This window comes from Rattus rattus, chromosome 14, assembly GCF_011064425.1.
Source record: "Rattus rattus isolate New Zealand chromosome 14, Rrattus_CSIRO_v1, whole genome shotgun sequence".
Taxonomy (NCBI): Eukaryota; Metazoa; Chordata; class Mammalia; order Rodentia; family Muridae; genus Rattus; species Rattus rattus.
In genome coordinates, this window is record NC_046167.1 from 4,870,628 (window position 1) to 4,892,711 (window position 22,084).

Genomic DNA, 22,084 nt, shown 5'->3' on the forward strand with positions numbered 1-22,084 from the left:
CTTTACCTGCTGAGCCCTCTTGCTGGCCCTCTTCTATGGGTTTTTAATTTATATTTGTCTCTTGCAGAGTGATGATGATCTCCTGTGTTGTCTTACTAAACTGTAAGAATTGTTTTATATATCAGTAATCTATCAGAAATGTAATTTAGAACTATCTCCCACCAATATATGGTCCATCCTCATTTCGTTTTTAAATTTAAAATTTTATTATGTGCGTAGGTGTTTTGCCTGCTTGTGTGTCTATGTACCATGTGTGTGCAATACCTGACATGGCCAGAAGAGAGCGCTAGATCCTCTAGAGCTGGAGTTACAGCCAGCTACAAGCTGTCCTGTAAATGGTAGAATTCAACCTGGAAGAGCTCTAACCACAGAACCATCTCTCCAGCCTTCTACCGCCACCTCTTACATGTATCTCTCAAAGGCCAGAAGCTTTAAAGTTTAGACTTTTCTTCATACATTGTAGGTTACTCTAAAACAAAAGGTTTCTTCGCTACTTAAAGAAAAGTATCTCTTTTTGAAAAGTTAAAAATTCCTTAATGTTTTATTTCTAGTATCACTGCCACAATGCACAGGGCAATGTGTCTGACCTAATAATGAAAAGGGAAAAGCTACAACAGCTAAGACCTCAGGAATGTGCATCTGACTGACCCTGCATTGCATTAATCAATATCTGCACTGTTTGCAAACTGTGGATGTGAGCGTCCTGAACAAGAGGGGCCTCCTGTTTAAGCCGCAGCGACTTTTCTGACTATGGTTCATCGTTCCTTCTGTGGCAGATTTTTACAGTTCTGCTAATGCGTTCAGGATGACTGTCTCAAAGTCAGCTTTCCTGACAACTCCTTGCTTTCTCTCTCCTGCTAGAACTAGCTTCTTCCACCAAAGCTGCCCCCGCCGTGGGTCAACAATTTGATTGCTGCTGTCCACTGTAATAGCCAAAGTCAGTATAGTTTCCACCACCACCATAGTTATCTCCACCAAAATTTCCTCCTTCATTGTAACTATCATATCCTCCTCCTCCACTACTAAATCCACCATCTTGGTTTCCTCTTCTACTACTGTAACCAGGACCACCACCATAGCTGCCACCATCGCCTCCTCCACGTCCATGATATCCACCATCACTGCCTCCATAACTGTCTCTGCTGCCACCACCTCCACCACCATAGCCTCCTCTTCCAACCAAAGTTTCCTCCACGTGCCATAAAATTGCCAGATCCACCTCCATGACCTCTCTGTGATCCAGCAGACTGTGTCTCTTGTTTAGACAGGGCCTTTCTCACTTCACAGTTATGCCCATTAATAGTGTGGTATTTCTGAACAACAATTTTATCAACTGTGTCATGATCATCAAAAGTTACAAAAGCAAATCCTCTCTTTTTCCCACTCTGCCTGTCTTCCATAACTTCTATGGTTTCAATCTTGCCATATTTTTCAAAGTAGTCTCTCAGATTATATTCTTCTGTATCTTCTTTAATGCCACCAACAAAAATCTTCACCGTTAAATGGGCCCCAGGCTTCACAGAATCCTCTCTAGAAACAGCTCTCTTTGGTTCCACCACACGCCCATCAGCCTTGTGTGGCCAAGCACACACTGCAGCATCCACCTCTTCCACACAAGAGTAGGTCACAAAACCAAAGCCTCTGGAACGCTTTCTTTGAGGATCTCTCATTACCACACAGTCTGTAAGTGTGCCCCATTTCTCAAAACATTCTCTTAAGCTATCCTCAATGGTTTCAAAGCTCAGACCACCAATAAACAGCTTCTTCAGCTGCTCCGGTTCCTTTGGATCGTGGCCCTCCATTTTGAGACTGGACTCACCTCTTCCAATTCAATGTCAAGAAAAGGACATTATTCATATTCTCTGTAGGATGGTTGCTGGCACATCTGTGCACCACATCCATTGCAGAACCTGCAGAGGCCAGAAGAGAGCATTGGATTTCCTAGAACGGGAGTCACCATGCAGATGCCGGGAACTGAACCCAGGTCTTCCTCAAGATGAACAAGTGCTCCTAACCACTGAGCCATCTCTCAAGCCCTCCTTGTCATGATTGCTGTTGTTGTTGTTGTTGCTGCTGCTGCTGTTGTTGTTGCTGCTGCTGTTGTTGCTGCTGCTGTTGTTGTTGTTGCTGCTGTTGCTGCTGCTGCTGTTGTTGTTGTTGTTGCTGATTGCTGTTGTTGTTGTTGTTGCTGCTGCTTGCTGCTGTTGGGTTTGTTTTATTTTGTTCATAAGGCTCATACTTTTAGTTTACATTTAGGTCCATGCCCTGGTAACATTGGTAGACGTTGTGGGTAAATTAAGCATCACAATCAGCATATGAATGTCCAACTCTACCAGGGACGCTTGAAGAAAATTTTCTCCTTTATGTATTCAATTACGGTGGCATCTTTCTCAATCCGTCCTTTGTGAGCAGGTCTGTTTCTGGGCTCTCTTCTATTTTTGGTCAATATTTCTAAGCACTCGGTAATAACTATGGTGTCTTCATTGTTTTAGCTTTCCGGTAAGTCACTCAAGCCTTTTCAAGTGGCTTTTTGCCACCCCACGTCCTTTTACATTTCCTACACATTTTGAAAGTAGCTTGTCAATTTCTATAAGAACCCTGCTGGGATATTGATTAGGAATGCAAGAAGTTCATAGATAAATTCAGGAAAGACCTAGTAACTTAATGATGCTGAGTTCTCCAGCTCACAAACACGGTCTCTCTCTCTCCATTTGAGCATTAATATTTGGCTCTGAATGGACAGGCCTCATACCTGTATTGCTACTGTCAAATGTTCTCAGGACTTTTCAATGCAATTACAAAAAAAATGGGAAAATAAATGAGCCTTTATAAGATGTGACCTTGTTAACATCTCTCCTTTAGTTCTAGTGATTCCTGTGTGAATTTACTATGTTTTTAATGTGTGTGAATTAAATGTTTTTAATCTGAAAATGTCTTACTTCCTCTGCTCCAATATGGAGCTATTCATCTACTTGTATCCTTTGTTCTTCCCTCTCCCTTTTCTCTCGTGAATTTGTTAGCTACGAGTCTAAGAAGTACCCCTGTGAAGTACACCTCAAACAGGGAGTACTATGGAATATACCTCAAACACACAGTGGAGTCTGCCTCAGACGAGAAATAGTACAGAGTATTGTTTTTGGTTTGTTTTTTTTGTTTTTGTTTTTTGTTTTTTGTTTTTTTTTTTATTTCCAGAACAAGTTGTTGTCTTCGGACCCCTGAAGATAATGAATGCTTTCCGGCCGTGTTTAAATGTCAGTATGAAGACATGGACTCCTAACATGTTACACAGAGGTAAGTCTATTGCACTCCCTATTCATCTTTACCTTTAATTGTCCTGTCAGCCAAGGGGAGCCCCTTTAAGTTGGGTACTATGTCCTCCGGATAGGATTCATGTTTTATAGCATGCATGTTTTCTATATACTTTCTGTCCCCACACTCCAATCCAAGGAGTCCAAACTCAGTAATGGAAGAGAGAGAGACTGTCAGAGCATGGTCAAAAGAAAAACGCATGGTGAGCGATGCCCTGAGGAACTGTGAGAGAGGCTCCAGGGGAAAGGCAAAGGGTTTTTGCTGCAAGTGCGTTGTCTTTCCTGGGTTGTCCTTGGATGTGATTTCATGACTCCTCCGTTAGACATTTACATTTTACTTATAAGACATGCTTATTCCTGTCAGATGTCGGAACATAGCTATAGAACCCAGACTGAACATATAGATCCCATATCTGAAAGGATGCACTGAGTCTTCAGTGTACCTGAACCTGGACATGGCCTCCTGCCTGGTTTTCATGCTTTCCCAGGTATAATCTATAGCATGTGCCAGGCAACTGTGTTAAAATTGCTCTGTCCTGAGAAAGCTTCGGGAAAGGGCTGTTCTGTCAATATTTACTATGTGCCTGCCTACTGGCTTTTAGTTACATGGTTTTCTGTACTCAAACAACCTTACTTGGATCACTGCTTTTTTGTTTGTTTGTTTGTTTGTTTGTTTCATTTGTATATTAAAGTACACAAAAGCTAAAGTAAAGTTGTCCACAGCCTTAGACTGTACTCCTCCCCATTCTTTAAGGTCCCCAGATCCCAGGTCTCAAAGACAGATCCGTGTAGGTTGGCGAAAGTTGACAGAATGTAACTAGGAGTTACAATCTAGACTCAAGGCTTGCCGTGTCTGCTGCCTCTGCTGTGTTCTTGAACATCGTAAACCAGAAACTCAGATGTAGATTCAAGAGGCAGGATGGTATTGGTGTGACACTCTGAAAAACTTCCTACTTTCTGGCCACCAAAGAGATTTAAAACTCAAAGCAAGCCTGTTGTTTTCTATACCAGCCACAATTCGAGGTAGCTTGCCCTTCCCCCACCCCGTACCTTTGTACTGTCTTTATTCACTGCACTGTGCATGGGTGGTAGCCCCTGAGTCTGTCAAAATTGTCTCCAACAGATATTTCTTTCCCTCAAACCAGAAGGAAAGCAATCACACTACCCCCTTAGAGAGTTGCATAATCAGATATCCTACATATCAGATATTTGGATTATGATTCATAACAATATCAAAATTACAGTTATGAAGTAGCAACGAAATAATTTTCTGGTTAGGGTCCACCATAGCATGAAGAACAGTACCAAAGGGCTAGAGACATATGATGACTTAGAACCACTGCTTTGAAGCAAACAGAGCCTCGCTAAATCCAGCTAGACTGGACAGAGAGCCCAGACTTACTACACCTCTGAACTTCCAAGGTCAAAAATCAAGTAAGGAATTGCTTGAAATTCCAGCTTGGAACACAGCCCCATGTTAGCCAGAGGGAACACAGAGACCTGCAGTGCTAATTTAAAGGCTGTGGGAATAGGTTCTCTGCTTCTAGCACTTTTCAGGGCTGACTGAAAGCAACATAGACCTGGTCAACCAGAGAGTCTGAGGAACTGGGGAGCTGATGCCACTGTTATGGAATAGTGCAGTAATACAAACCCCCTCTTCCTTCATGCTCCTCCCCTCAGTCTGACCAGTCAATCTTTTTTTTTTTTAATCACAGAGAAGTTATGAATCAGAACCATGTGCGAGCACATGAGGCTGTCTCCACTTCATTGAACACATATCCTGATGAGGTTGAAAAAAATAAAAAAAGACTTGAATCTCTTCAAGCAAGCTCAGTACACGACTATTTTGAGAAATCGGTTTAACTAGTACTAAATTAAGCTTAAATTCATAGCTCAAAGCCAGTTCTGTGAATAATTGTTGGAACACTCAATTTAACAACCTGTGTGCAAAATTAGCCATACTTGAAAAATCAAGGAAAAGGCATAGAAAAGAGAGCACTTATGAATAGCACTGTTCGCAGAAACATTTATAGCAGGGGAATTGTCAGAACGAAAGTATCTAGAGTAATGGTTCTCAACCTGTGGGTTGTGACCCTTCTTATTTTTGCATTAATTATTTTTATTAATTAATTATTTTATTTATTTACATCCCAAGTGCTGCCTCCCTCCTAGTCCCCCCCAGGCATCCTCCTACTCAAGGGCATCAAGTCTCCACAGGATGAGGCACATCCTCTCCCACTGAGGCTATAAGGCAGTCCTCTGCTACATGTGTGCCAGGGGCCTCGGACCAGCCCATGTGTGCTCTTTGGTTAGTGGCTCAGTCTCTGGGAGCTCCCACATTAGTTGACACTGTTAGTCTTCCTGTGGGGTTGCCATCCCCTTCAGTTCCAGTCCTTGCCCTAACTCTTCCATAGGAGTCCCTGACCTCCTTCCAGTGCTTGCTGTGAGTATCTGCATCTGTCACAGTCAGCTGCTTCAGAAATCCTCTCAGAGGACAGCCATGCTAAGTTCCTATCTGCAAGCACAATGTGGCATCAGCAATAGTGTCAGGGATTGGAGTCCACCCATAGGATGGATCCCAAGTTGAAACTGCTACTGGTCAGCCATTTCTTCCGTCTCTGTTCTATTTTTGTCCCTGCATTTCTTTCAGACAGGAGCAATTTGTGGTGGAGTTTTGTCAGTGGGTTGGTGTCCCCATCCCTGCACTAGGGGTCCTGTCTGGCTACTAGAGGTGGTCTCTTCAAGCTCCATATACCCACTGTTGGGCATTTTGGCTAAGGTCAACCACATTGAGTCCTGGGAGTCTCCCACATCCCAGGCCTCTGGGATTTCCTAGAGATTCTTCCCATTCCCCTCCTCTGGCAGCATTCATTATCCTGGCCCTCTGGGTGCCTCTCCTGTTTCTCCCCATACTTGATCCTGTACCCCTATTCCCCTTCCCCCTCCAATCCAGACCCCCTCGCTCCCTCTGTGTTCCATGACTATTTTGTTCTTCCTTCTAATTGGAATTAAGCCTTCCCTCTTGTTTAAAACTTCCTTGGGGCCGTAGGGTATATCATGGGTAGTGTATACTTTTTGGCTAATATACACTTATCAGTGAGTACATACCATACATATCCTTTGGGGTCTGGGTTACCTCACTCAGTCTGATATTTTTTAGTTCTATCCATTTGCCTGCAAATTTCATGAGGTCCTTGTTTTCAATAGCTGAATAGTATTCTATTGTGTAAACGAAACATTCTTCAGTTGTGATACATCTGGGTTGCTTCTAGTTTCCAGCTTTTAGTAATAGTGCTATAAGCATAGTGGAGCACATATGCCCAGGAGCAGTGTATATGGGTCTTCGGGTAAAACTATTTCCAGTTTTCTGAGAAACCACCAGGTTGATTTCCAGAGTGAATGGACAAGTTTGCAATCCTACCAGCAATGGAGGATTGCTCTCCTGTCTCCATGTCATGTGCTGTCACTTGAGTTTTTGATCTTAGCCATTCTCATTGGTGTAAAGTGGAATCTCAGGGTTGTTTTGATTTGCATTTCCCTGATGACTAAAGATGTCGAAGATTTTTCTTTGTTTCTTGGCCATTCAAGATCCCTCTGTTAAAAATTCTCTGTTTAGCTCTGTAGCTATTTCTAATTGGGTTATTTGGGTTTTTTGGTGTCAATCTTCTTGAGTTCTTTATATATTTTGGATATTAGCCCTCTTTCAGATGTAGGGTTAGTGAAGATCTTTTCCCAATCTGCGGACTGCCATTTTGCCCTATAGTCAGTGTTCTTTACCTTACAGAAGCTTTTCAGTTTCAAGAGATCCTATTTATCAACTGTTGATCTTAGAGCCTGAACCATTGGTGTTCTGCTCAGGAAATTTTCTCCTGTGCCCATGTGTTCAAGACTATTTCCCACTTTCTCTTCTATTAGATTCAGCATATCTGGTTTTATGTTGAAGTCCTTGATCCACTTGGACTTGAGTCTTGTGCAGAGTAATACATATGGATCTATTTGCATCTTCTACATGTAGACATCCAGTTAGACCAGCACCATTTGTTGAAGATGATTCTGTTTTTCCCACTATATGGTTTCGGTTTTTTGTTTGTTTGTTTGTTTGTTTGTTTGTCAAAAATCAAGTGTCTGTAGCTGTGTGGGTTGATTTCTGTGTTTTTTATTCTATTCCACTGATCAACTTGTCTGTTTCTGTATCAGTATCATGTGGTTTTGTAATCACAACTGCTCTGTAGTACAGCTTGAGGTCAGGGATGATGATTCCTCCAGAAGTTCTTTTGTTGTTCAGAACTGTTTTGGCTATCCTGGTTCTTGTTTTCTATATGAAGTTGAGAATTGCTCTTTAAAGGTCTGTAAAAATCTGTGTTGGAATTCTAGTGGGAATTGCATTAAACCTGTAGATTGCTTTAAATAAGATGGCCATTTTCACTAGATTAATCCTACCAATCCATGAGCATGGGAGATCTTTCCATCTTCTGAGGTACTCTTTGATTTCTTTCTTTGGGGACTTGAAATTTTTGTCATACAGTTCTTTCACTTGCTTGGTTGGAATTGCACTAAGACATTTTATATTACTTATGTCTATTCTGAAGGGTGTTGTTTCCCTATTTTCTTTCTCAGCCCATTTATCATTTGTATAAAGGAGGGAATTGGTTTGTTTTAGTTAATTTTATATACAGCCACTTTGCTGAAGTAGTTTATCAGCTGTAGGAATTCTCTGGTAGAATTTTTGGGGTTACTTAAGTATACTATCATATTATCCACAGATAATGATGTCTTAACTTCTTCCTTTCCAATTCATACACCCCCCCCCGGATTTCCTCTTGTTGTCTTATTGTTTTAGCTAAAACTTCAAATACTGTATTGAATAGATAGGGAGAGAGTGGGCAGCCTTGCCTTGTCCCTGATTTTAGTGGAATTGCTTCAAGTTTCTCTCCATTTAATCTGATATTGGCTATTGATTTGCTGTATATTACTTTTACTGTGTTTAGGTTTGGGCCTTGAACTCTTGATCTCTCCAAAACTTTTAAAATGAAGGATGTTGTATGTTGTCAAAGACTTTTTCAGCATCTAGTGAGATAATTATGTGAATTTTTCTTGAGTTTCTTTATCTAGTGGATTACTTTGGTGAATTTTTGCATACTGAACCACCCCTGTGTCCCTGAGATGAAGCCAACTTAATCGTGATGAATGATGTTTTTGATGTGCTCTTGGATTCAGTTTGCAACAATTGAGTATTTTTTTTTTTGATGTTTATAAGGGAAATTGGTCTGAAGTTCTCTTTCTTTGCTAGGTCATTATACAGTTTAGGTATCAGGGTAAGTGGGTCCTCATATAATGAATTAGGTAGTATTCCTTCTGTTTTGATAATGTGGAAATAGTTTGAGGAATATTGGTATTAACTTTTCTTTTCTTTGAAAGTCCAGTAGAATTCTCCACTAAAGCCATCTGGCCCTGGGCTTTTTTTTTTGTTTGTTTGTTTGTTTGTTTGTTTGGGAGACTTTTTTAATGACAACTTCTATTTCTTTAGGAGTTGTGGACTGTTTAGATAGTTTACCTGATCTTGATTTAACTTTTGTACTTGGTATCAGTCTCGAAAATTTTGCTTAGATTTTCCAGTTTTGTTGGGTGTAGGCTTTTGAAGTAAGACCTGATGATTTTTTTAATTTCCTCAGTTTCTATTGTTATGTATCACTTTTCAATTCTGATTTTGTTAATATGGATGCTATTTCTGGACCTTTTAGTTAGTTTTGCTAAGGGTTTACCTATCTTGTGTATGTTCTCAAAGATCCAGCTCTTAGTTTTGTTGATTCTTTGTATAGTTCTTTTTGTTTCTAATTAGTTGACATCAGCCCTGAGTTTGACTATTTCCTGCCTTCTCTTGGTTGAGTTTGCTTCTTTTTGTTCTAGAGCTCTCGGGTGTGCTGTTAAGTTGCTGGTATAAGATCGCTCCAGTTTCTTTACCAGTGCACTTAGTGCTATGGATTTTCCTCTTAGCACTGTTTCCATTGTGTCCCATCAGTTTGGGTATATTGAGCCTTCATTTTCATTGAATTCTAGAAAGCCTTTAATTTCTTTCTTTATTTCTTCCTTGACAAGTTATTATTGGGTAGAAAGTTGTTCAGTTTCCATGAGCATGTGGGCTTTCTGTTGTTTCTATTGTTGAAGTCCTGCCTTAGTCCGTGGTGATCTGATAGAATGCAAAGGGTTATTCAATCTTCTTATACCTGTTGAAGCTTGTTTTGCGTCTGATTATATATTATATATTGGAGAAGGTACCATGAAGTGTTGAGAAAAAAGTATATTCTCTTATTTTAAGGTGAAGTGTTCTGTAGATATCTGTTAAACCCATTTTGTTCATAACTTCTGTTTGCTTCACTGTGTCTCTGTTTAGTTTCTATTTCAATTACCTGTCCATTGGTGAGAGTGGGGTATTGAAGTCTCCCACTATTATTGTGTGGGGTTAAATGTGTGTTTTGAGCTGTAGTTCCTGTTCTCTTTCCTAGGGTTTCCATCTCCAGGGTTGTCTCCATTTGTGATTTTTTTTATTGCTTCTATTTTCATTTTTAGGTCTTGGACTGCTTTGTTCATTTCCTTTACCTGTTTGATTTTATTTTCCTGTATTTCTTTCAGGGGTTTATTTGTTTCCTCTTCAAGGGGTTCTACCTGTCTGACTGTGTTTTCCTGTATTTCTTTAAGGAAATTATTTATATCCTGTTTAAAGACCTCTATCATCATCATCACGAAATGGGATTTAAGGTCAGAATCTTGCTCTTCAGACGTGTTAGGATATCCAGGGCTTGCTCTAATAGAAGACCTGGATTCTGATGGTGCCATATCGCACAGGTTTCTGCTGATTATGTTCTTGTGCTTGCCTTTCACCATCTGGATGACTCCGGTATTAGCTGGTTGGAGTGTCCCAAATTGGAGCAGGCTTCCTGGGAGACAGGTAGAGCTGAAGGAGGGGTAGGCAGGCCAATCTGTCAAGAGTGCAGGTAGAGGTGCAAACTGGAAGGGAAATGGGGCTCCAACAGGGTGGGACAGAGCCCACATTTACTGGGCTCTATGGGGTTCCAGCATGGGGATTGTATGTGGGGTCTCACCTAGATTGCCTAATTAGAGCAGTCCTCCTGAGAGACAGACAAGGCTGTGGAGTGGGTACAGACAGAAGGGAGATGGGATATGACCCCTTTCACAGTGGCCACAGATCATATATTTACCACACAATTCATAACAGTAGCAAAATTATAGTTATGAAGTAGCAATGAAGATAATTTTATGTTTGGGGGTGTCAGTACAACATGAGGAACTATATTAAAGGGTCACAGCATTAAGAAGCATGACAGCCACTATTCTAGAAGGTTTGTGTGGCTGGAGAAATGGCTCTGTCCATGAGGTGCTTAATTCTCAAGCCTGAAAACCCAAGCTCAGGTCCCATCATCCATGGAAAAAGCCAGATCCCTAGTCGGGGAAGGTGAACCAGGTAGATTCTTGGGGCTCACTGAGCAGCTAACGTAACCAGAGAAGTGAGACCCAGGTACCACTGACAGACTTGTCTCAAAGACAAACAGAGACCTCCTGAGGAATGACACCTGAGATTCACCTCTGGCCTCTACACATGTGCATGTGTATCCACCTACACAAACATGTACTACACACACATGGCCTTCACATCCCCCAAAGCCCCAAAACAAGGTAGTTATATAAAAATGAAAAGTAGAGGAGGTGGGACTTTTATTTATTTTTACTTTTTTTTTAGCAAAGAGTTACCAAAACAAAGTCCCTGAGACAAAATATGAAAAGTATAACATGAACAAATCAAAACAGGTAGGATAGATAAGCCTGCTGATGCTTTCCTTGTACATTAAAGGCTTTATGCCAAAAATATTATTCCAAAAGCCCTACCATCAAAAGAAACCAAATAGCTTAAGAACATAAAAATAAGAATATGAACCATTTTTGTGGATCTATACATTAAATACTATCAGAAGAGTGACTCTAACCACTACAGATGTATTCAAATAAAGACCATAAAAACAGGATTTTATAGAGAGTGACCACTGCAGTTTCTGAGTGAAAGGCGTGGATTTGAGTAAGCCAAGGTCGGTGAGACAGAAGGTTCATAATTTCCTGGGCTACGGAGTGAGTTCAAAGCCAGCCCAGGCAACTCAGTGAGATCTTGTTCTCAAAATAAATACTCACAAGGCCAGGACTGGAAATACTTATTACTCAATGCTAGAGTGACTACCCAGCATCTGTGAGGCCCCGGGACCAATCCTCCCCACAGCCAAGGAGGGGAATTAAAGCATGTATTTGTAAGGCTAGCTGTTGGCGTTAAATTGTTAAGAACGCTTGGATATGCTCCATGGTTGGAAAGATAGCAAGAAATCCAAGAAAGGGACCCAACATTAACAGACTCAAAGAAAATAATTATGGATGTTAGTTAAATTGAAAAAAAAACATTTTATTGGGAAATGGAAAAGGCAGTGGAATTGTAGCTATGCAGGAAGAGGACGTTTGTTAACATTTTCTCAATACTTAATATGACAATATTCTGAAGGATTCAGAAGCTGTCTGTCACCATAAAACACTTCAATGTTGCATAAGTAAAACAAACTCATGATTTTGTTTTAAAAAAAAAGATTCATGAGACACAATTTTAACAAGATTAGAGATCAAGTTATCTCACAGAACAAAAAAAATAAAAAAAAATAAACAATTTTAATTCATCGAAGACAAACATAACCTTCCACTGGTTGTCTCTCTTTCTAATCAAAGTACATATCAAGAATATGAAAGGTTTTGAGCAAAACCCACATGTAGAAATTTTGAACTGTAAATCAGGAGTCTGTGTGAGTGCCTGAGCGTGCGCATGAGCCTATGCATGCTAGAGCAAACTTCCTCGCTTAGATTATGAAGCTATTCTATTGAAAAAACATTCCCTAAACTCAGAATTTGATATATCTGTGTTAACGCTTTCCCTTTTGTACATGTGTGTGGTATGTGCACCTGTGCAGATGTGTGCTGCGTGTGTGTGTGTGTGTGTGTGTGTGTGTGTGTGTGTGTGTGTGTATGTGTGTAGGTGCGGGCAGAGGCCTGGGGTTATCGGGTTTCTTCTCCGATCACACTCTCCCTTTCTCACTGAGGCATAGTCTCAATGGAGCCAATAACTCACCTAGACAGGTCGTCTAGTTAGTCAGTGTTCTCTGAGGAATCCCTGTTTGTGCTCCCTTAGGCCAGAGTTAGAGGGAGGGTCCCATGCCCATTAACATTTCTGTGGGAGCTGGAGAACTACGTTCTACCATTTGCATGGTGACTTTACTGCCTGCTAAGCCATCTTCCCGGTCTCTCTGTGTTTAATTTTTGTTACGTTTCTATTTTTACGGGATAAACAATAACCATGCGTATCGTGGGGTACAATGTGATGCTTGGATTTCTGTGTGCGTTGTGGTATAGTCTAGTCAGGCTCGATAACGTATGGTCCATTGCAGATACTTTTTGTGTCTTGGTAGGGAAAACATTGACAATGAACCTTTCGCTTATTCTGAAACATCAGTCACTCTGTTGGCAGTAGGTCACCTGAGCTCAACTGTTCCCTCGTCCTTCCTCTCCACATCCACACTCCTCCCCAGACTACAGTAGCCACTCTTCCCCCATATAGTTCTGTGAGTTCTAGCATTGTACTCCACGCACATGAAGCTGCATGCTGTTGGTCTTTATCTAGTTGATTTTAGCTTCATAACACTTAGGTCCATCCATGCTGTCTCAGATGAGAGAAGCCGATGCTTCTTAAATGTTGAGTACTATGTCACCGCCCATACCTCATTCTTTTCCGATTCTCATTCCACACCCATGTGTTCTTAAGATCACAATGAGCGTGAGAGTGTGGGCATATCTGCAACATACAGTTTTCAATTCCTTCGGATATGTACACAGAAGTAGAACTAATGGACAGCATGGCGATTGCATTTTTCCTTTCCCATGGAACCTCCGCCTTATTTTCAAGAACAGCTGAAATCATTTGTGACATCATCAATAGAACACAGGTGTTCTTTCTGCATTTCTTCACCGACATCTGTTTCTCATCACTATCTTGGTTGTTTGACACAGGGCTCTCTATGTAGTCCAGGCTGGCCTTGAACTCTCTCTTCCTGCTTTAGCCTCCCAAGTGTTAGGACGATAGCTGTGTGTAACCATACCAGCCTTCTTTCATTATTTTGCCCATAGCCATCTTCATAGGTAAGGGTGATACGTTATTGTGGTCATAAATTATGTTTCTCTGTTAAAAATGTTGGGCATTTTTCATGTGTCATTTGTATGACGGCCTTTGAGAACCATCTACTCAGGTCTTCTGCCTGCTTTCTTAATGGTGTTTGTTTTCTTGAATGTTTTCTTGAGTTCTGTGTTGGTTCTGGTTACTTCCTACCTGGCTTTGGGACATTGTCTCCTGTTCTGGCTACCTTTACACTCTATCAATGATGTCTTACTCTGCAGATATTTTCAGCTTAGTGCAATTTGTCCATATTAATTTCTTCTTGTTTCAAGGGTCACATTCTGTTACAGGATATTTAATCACTCTGTGACCCCTGAGATTGTGTTATTTACTGGAAAAAACCTGGTTTTAGTTGTGGTGTGGGTCAGCCTTAGCGCACACCTTTAATCTAAGAGCTTTCTGCTTGAATATTGTAAACAGGATTAAATAAAGTCAAACGTAGGTCAAGAGGCAAAGCAAGCAAGCAGTTGACAGGAAGTGAATATGGGATTATTAAGGAAAAAAAACATAGAAAATAAGAGGGAGTCAGGAAGATGGATAAAGAGAAGCACAGGAAGTAGAAGGGAGGGACATTCAGTTCGAAGGAGTTTTTTTGAGATAGGGCCATCGGTCTGGGATGTTGGCCTAGGAGGAAGGTCAGCTGGGTGCTTTCTCTGCCTCTCTGATCAAAGCAGGCTTTCATTCCAGCATCTGACTCCCAAGTCTTCATTGGGAGAAATCGAATGATTGAGACTTTGTTGGGTTGGGGATTTAGCTCAGTGGTAGAGTGCTTGCCTAGCAAGCTCAAGGCCCTGGGTTCGGTCCCCAGCTCCGAAAAAAAAGAAAAAAGAAAAAAAAAAAAAGACTTTGTTAAAAAAACAATATTCTGGTAATCACTGTCAGATCCATGTCATGGAGGGTTTTTTAAGTCTTACACTCAAGTCTTCAAGTGAACTTAAACTGATTCTTATATAAGGGATCAGATAAAGGTCCTTATCATTTTTTTCTTCTGCAAATGGATATTCTGGGTTTTTTTTTTAATAACTTTTAATCTATTGGTACAGATGTGACTTCCTATCTAGACTTCCCATCCCTTTCAGTGGTCGATTTACCATTCTGGTTTCTATGGCAGAAACAAGCTATTTTGATGATTATAGCTTCATAAGAAATTTTAAAATCTGCTACTGTGATACCTCCGGCTTTGTCCTTTTCTTCTTACATCCTCTATTCTTCCTTCCTTTCTTCTTTGTTAAGATTGCTATATGTATTCAAGGTTCAACACAAAATTTAAGATGTGAATCTGAATTGAGTTGGATTGAATCTGTAGATTGGTTTGGATAAACATAGACGCTTAGCAAATTGCTTTTTCCAGTCCACAAGCTTAGGGTATCATTCATCTCTTTCAATAGGGTTTTGTTTTGGTTTTGTTGTTGTTTTATTTTGTTTTCTGTAGTGTCTAGTATACATAGTTTGCACACCTCTTAGTTTGGGTTTCATTACTGTGAAGAAAAGACATCATGACCTCGGCAACTCTTATAAAGGACAACACTTAACAAGGGCTGGCTTTCAGAAGCTGGTGTACCTTGAGTATATCTGACCTTAAAGCCCCGCCTCCACAGTGATGTAATTCCTCTAACAAGACCACACCTCCTCCATTAAGGCCACACCTCTTAATAGTACTACTCCCTATGGCCAAGCATTTAAACAAATGAATCTATGAAGTCTTCCTATTCAAACCATTAGCTTAATTTTCTTTTAAGTATTCTATTGATTTTTGATGCTATTATAAGTAGGATCATCTGGTTATAGAATTATTAATATAAAAGATGGCTACTAATTTCTGTATGTGGGCTTTATAATCTATAACTGTACTGTATGTGATGTGTTTATTGGTTCTAAGAGACTTTTTCTGTCATTGTTGTTATTTCATCATGTGTGTGTGTGTGTGTGTGTGTGTGTGTGTGTGTGTGTGTGTAACTTTAGAGTTTTCTTCCTGAATCTAATCCTTGATCATATCAATAGAGATAATTTATTCCTTCCCTATTTGGATGTGCTTTATTTCTTTTTCCTGCTTAGTTGCTGTAGCTAAGTCTTCTGATTTATGTTGAACAGAAATAGTAAGTGTGAGCCTATCTTACTCTAGATCTTGAGAGAAAGATTCCCATTTCCACCACAGAGTGTCACATTAGCTGAGGGCTTGTTGTATCTTTATTGTGTTTAAGAATGTTTCTTTTATGATTAACTCGTTGACAGTTTTTATTACTAAAGGGCATTGTTTATTATTAAATAATTTTATATAGACAGCCATATAGTATAACCTGTTGTGTAATATAATCAAATTAATCTCTTTTTATATATCAATGTTTTTAGATCTTTATTTAATATATGTGAGGATTTATGCTACACCACAGGCTACCTAGGAGGTCAAAGGAGATATTGGATCCCCTGGAACTAGAGTTATGGATGGTTGCTAGGTGTGTTGTAGGTGCCAAAGCCAGATCTTCTGTAAGAACAAGTGCTCTACACTGCCGATCCATCTCTCTAGCCCCATATTGAATGATTCTTACATCCCATAAATAAGGCCCAGTTGGTCATAATAAATGTCTTTTTAATGTACCACTTAGTAGGATTTGCCATCCTAAATTCTCACTGACGTAGCATGGGTGTATACCCTAATTAACCCATTACAAACTGTAAATGATTAAAAGCTATGCATGCATAACTACTGAGGGCTGAGCTTAGCCACACAGCACACTGGAGAACACTGGGGTATTTTCTTTTTAATCTGTGTGATTACATCAATGACAAACAACCGCCGTGAGCTGTCAAGTGTCTAATATTATGACAGCACATTGAAACACATCACCAACCCAAGAAAACTGGGATTCACACCCCACAATTCAGCTTCTTCTAAATGTGCATGCTTTTCTTTCGCGCTATCTCTAAATTGCAACATCTGAAGTCAGAGAATGGTAGTTTGGGAACCGCCCATATTTTGCTGAGAAGTTTTGTGACTATATTCGCCAGTGATTCGGACCCATTGTTCTCTTTGTTGTCTGGCTTTGGTATTTGGGTAGTGCTGCCCTTTTCCAAATGACTTTAGATGTTTTCTCTGTGCTTAAATTTCTTGGGAGAGTTTGAAAATCTGTATTAATTTTCTTTAGATTTTTTTTTGATAGATTTCAACTGCCATGCCATCTAGTCCTTTGTTTTTATGGGAAACTTGAAGGAATGATTTAATGTCTCACTTGGTTGTATACGTTCATGAGTTTTACCATTTCTTCTAGGGTATCCATCTATTGCCACATAATTACTCATGGTGGCTCCTTATGGTGCATGTTTTACTGTTATTAATTGCAACATTTCCTCTTCTCTCTCCTTAGTCTAGCAAAGTGTGTGTGTGTGTGTGTGTGTGTGTGTGTGTGTGTGTGTGTGTGTGTGTGTGTGTGTATTGATCATTTAAAAAGTCATCTTTGGGAGCTGGAACAAGGTCCCAGCATTCCCAGTCATCTTTGGGAGCCGGAACAATGTCCCAGGTTCCATCCCCAGCACCCACATGACAGCTGACAACTGTCTGTGACTCTAGGGCCAGCAGAACCAACATTCTCTTTTGGCCTCATGGACACTGAGTGTATGTGATGCACAAACATATGCAAAGAACACTCACACAGAGAGGATAATAAACAGATGTTTAACACTATCATTCAGTTTCAAACATCTTTTCTGCTCTATCTGAATTCATTTTCTCTGTCTCTGTTCTGGTCTTTTCTTTCCTTTGCTCACCTGGGTCTTTGTTCTGTTTCTGCTCCATGAGGTAATGCTACACTGCTTACCTGGGATGCTTTTCAACTCCAGAGTCTCATCTGTAAATGGTTCCATGCAATTGTTAATAGGGTTAGGAGGGTCTAAGGCTATTTGACTAATTGTCGTCCAATTGTTTTGTAGGTCCTTTGCTCCTCTCTTGCCGCCTGTCTTTTTCCCTTCAGGATTTGTGTTTTCTGCTATAGTGTCACTGGATTCCTTTCTTGTGGTTACTCTGAGACCTATATAAAATACCTGATCCATGCTATTTGAATCCAACAGCAATTTTGATTGTATCAAAGACTACACACTTCTAATCCCCTTCCCTCATGTTTGTATTCTTCCAGTACTTATAGACCTTCATAACATGCTTATCGTTGTAGCTGTATATGCTTTTACTAGTCTCTGTATTAAACCTTAGTACTAGGAAATTAAGTGCATTTCCCCAAGGATGAGAAGGTATCTACATACTGGGGGGGAGGAGGTGTTGAGAATGTGCCTAATCTCACCAGTAACTTTTTATGCCTCCATATTACTAACCAGCATCCTCTTCTGTCTGTTTGGAGACAACTTTCATCATGTTTTAGCTAAGGTTAGTCTAATAATGATAAATTCTCTCCACTCCTGATTGTCTGAGAAAGTCTTTATGTTTTCCTCCATTATTCAGAAATAGAATTATTGAATATAATATTCTTTACTAATATTTCATTTCTCAGGGCTTTGAATATATTACCTCACTCCTTTTACTATAAAAAGAGATTCTCGTACAGGAGATGCTAGTTTTTCATTCTCTATTTATAAATATGTAATGTAAAAACATTTTAAGCATTGTTTTACATCAAGACACCCATCGACTCCACTAAATCCCTTTCAAGTCACTGGGTGCGATGACAAGACCCCAAATTGTCAAAAAGTCTGATCTTGCACATTCAGACTCCAAGACTGTGAAAACTAAGTGTTCTGTTTACTGTACCCACTCTGCTATATTTGTTAGAACAACTTAAAATCAGAATTAATCTTCAGTAAAGAAGGAAATTTTCTATCTACTCTATTGGTATATCTAAATCTGATTCGAGTAAAGGAACACATTGGTACTTTAGGCAATTCAATCAGAATAAGTTCCTTTGCACACACCGAACTAAAGTCCATCCAGATTAAACTAGTCACATAGTTAATTGCCGTACATCAGTTGAAATTGGTCAAAGATCAATAATAAAACTAGAGGACTTGTGTTTTCTGTACTGTCCAGTTTAGTGTGAGGAAACCCATAGGCTCCGGAGTGGCCTTTTCTTCTTTCCAGAGCTTAAGCACTCAGTTTGCCAACACATTCCACATTTCAGCCCTCAGCAGTAGTTTTGCCACAGGCATTTTCTGCTACCACATTGTGTTATTTAAAAGTTATCTGCTTTCTTGGCAGCCATTCAAGAGAGTTCTTTGCTTGTAAATCCTCTTTATCTCGTGCTATGGTTGAAGTGAAATCTTGGCACAATTTCAGCTCGTTTGTCTTGTACCAGGGAAGAAAAAAAAAAAATAAAGTCTCTAGAGAGTAACACTGTGTGCAGGTCCTGAAACAGTGGGAAGCCTTGTTGGCTATTCAAAAGGGTCATGGTACTAAATAAGCATCCATGGGATAAAATAAGACCTCATCACAAGAGAGGCAGGCATCCCAGCAAAAAGACTATTCGAAGCCTGAATGGTAGAACTTCAAAGTAAATGATGTTCATTGTGGACTTGACTCCAAGTCTTTATGGTCAGCTTAACTTGGTAGACCAAGTCCACAAGGACCAATCACTCGGTGCTTAAGCTGAACTTTACTTTCTTTTGACTTTACATTTGGCTTCTAGGATTTGCGCTGTGGGCTTATTAGCTTGTTTACCGGGGTTGCTGAAGTTTAAAAGGAAAACGGGCAATAACGTGTCTGAGTTAACTCTTCTTGAAGATGACATCTCATTCTGTGTAAGAGGACAATGATTTCTCTGCCCACCTCCTCTCTGCCTGAAACATGGAACCCATACTACTGGATAAACAACAGGAAGGGCCTCTTGATAGGAAATGCTTCCTTTAGTTTGTCACTGCACATTGGACCTGGCTTTAGACAGAAGCTGTACACTGTGCCTGTTTAAGGAAGGAGCCTTTGTACCTGGGCAGTCCAGACCAGAATCATTAGACCGTGATGGGTGTGAGATAGTCGGGCTGACACAGGGTACACAGTAGATGAAGGGCTCAATGACTCCTTCTCTTAGCTTGCTATTTAGGCATGAGTGTCAATTTGTCAAGACCGTGACTATTGGGAAACTGTTTGATGGCTGAAACTCTATGGTGGAGCCCTGCTGTGCTGAATCACAAAGTCACTTGAAAACCTAAAATTCAAGTTCGATAAAACATTGATAGTTTTAATTGCGTAGGCATTCCTATACCTCGAAAACAACAGACGAGCTCTTTGGTTTTTGTATTTGAAGATTTTATATGAACGTAAGAAAAATAACCAATGTGAGTATTTCTGGTTGGCAAATAAGAATCCATTGAAATAAAAGTTTAAGTGGCTGAGTGAAAAAGAAACTCTAGTAGCTCTTGGATTATTAGCATCGCTGGTAGGGATGGAGGTGGAGAATAAACCTGTCGATCCATATCAAAGTACAGGCTATCCATTCCCAGGGTGTATAAAGAACCCAGAGACAAACAAGTGGCTCTCTGTGGAGTGGGCACACAGTGCTGAGAACACAGCAGCTAAAATTTTTCCTGAGCAAGAATTTCAAGTCCCTATTAGTTTTCCCGGCTTATTGGATGTAATTTAAGAAATATGAGCTACTGGCCTCTTCATCTATTCCAGAATACTGGTATTACTGAAACTTTAAAAAGGAAGTAACTCAAGACTACAGGGAGAAAAGCAATAAAAACACCATATCATATCCCCAATCCTTTCTCTTTATCCACAAACATCTTTGTCCATAAACTCAGATAACCTGCTGCATTCTTTGCTGGGAGCCTGCAGCTTTCATTTGAAGATTTCTACATTGTGTTTCTATTGTCTATATTTTGAACAGGAACTCTCTTTGTTTCTGCTTATATTGTTGTCTTAATGAAGGCTGCAGTCATAGTTCTTGTGTGGGGACAAGGATTAAATTTGCTTGTTTAATAAACTGAGTATATCATTTAAAAAACAGAATTGTTTTGGTAGATGAAGAAGGAGAACAGATATTAAAGTCATTACTTACTTCTATTTTAAAATCACATTCAATATAATCCTTGGACTTGCTTGTAAGGTACCAGCTTCACTTCTGAGCCATTTTGGATGTGAGATATTTACTGTTCTGGGAAACCCAATTCAGGCAAAAATCTATGTCTCAAAACCGCTGGTTAGTTAGTGAGAAATTGCCAGATAGGAATTTTTTCCTGTAGAAGTAAATATTTATCAAGCAGAAAGCATTGGAGTGCTGTCCAGACTGTCTTGTTATTTACTCGCCCTTCGGAAAAGGAAGGAATACAAATGTAGAGGAGGTGGCGTATTCATCACCCCTAAAAACTTGAGTACTATTATCATGGAGACGATAGCCTTGGTTGCTAATGATTCAGGCCCAGGGTTTAACTGAACCCCAGGGCCCAGTGCAAAAATACTAAGGGGGCAGACTAGGCATGAAGAAAGAACTAGAGGCTATGAAAAATTCAAGCTGAGCATAGGTTCCTCCTAGGCTAGATAAGATCATCTTCAAATGGGAAGAAGTTGGAGAGTGACTGACCTTGGGTTATTAGAATTGGAGATGATGTAGTGGTTTGAATGAGAAATGCACCCCCATAGTCTCAGTCATTTGAATACTCAGTCCTCAATTGGGGGCATTGTTTGGGTAGACATAGATGGTGCAGACTCGCTGGATGAAGTATGTCACTGGGGCCATTTAATCAAGTTTTAGAAATAGGACAAGCACTCAGGGCATTATATGCCACAATAAAGATGGGTCTTCTGTGGTCTGGATATTGTCCTGGTTGATAGAATTGTATAGACATACACTCTTGGCAAAGTTGCAAGATACAGAGTCAACATATAAAACCCAATGGCTTTTCTACAAACCAATGGGGAATATGTAGAGAAAGAAATTAGGAAAATATGCCCATTTATAAGAGCTTTAAAAATAAACCTAGGAGCAAACCTTACCTATGAGGTAAAAGACTGTCACCATAAAAACTGTAATATCATGAAGAAATAAATTGAAGACACTGAAAGATAGAAAGACCACACATGTGTTCATGGATTAGCAGAATTAGTATTGTGAAAATGACCATATTACCCAAAGCAATTTACAGATTCAGTGGCATTTCCATCATATGAGGAGGAGGAGGAGGAGGAGGAGGAGGAGGAGGAGGAGGAGGAGGAGGAGGAGGAAAGGGGAGGAGGAGGGAGAAAGAGGAGGAAGGGGGGAGGAGGAGGAGGAGAAAGAGGAGGAGGAGGAGGAGAAGGAAGAGGAGAAGGAGGAAGAGGAGGAGGAGGAGAAAGAGGAGGAGGAGGAGGAGGAGGAGGAGGAGGAGGTGGAGGAGGAGGAGGAGGAGGAGAACTAAATAGAAGGGAGACCACTGGGAAAAGGAATGAAGGGGTACTTGGGAATGAAAATGAGCAAAGTATAAGATATAGATATAGGAAAGGGTGATTATTGATTTATGACAAAAGGAAAATTTCAGGTCATGGTATGTGGAATATATTACATAATATTTGAAAATCATTACAAACAAAAAA

At 40.1% G+C, this 22,084-nt stretch overlaps 1 pseudogene; it reads right to left on the reverse strand.

Annotated features, from left to right (window-relative positions):
• Nucleotides 1–898: 898 nt before the first annotated feature.
• LOC116883918 lies at nt 899–1,802 on the reverse strand (annotated as a pseudogene).
• Between the last annotated feature and the right edge of the window lie 20,282 nt (nt 1,803–22,084).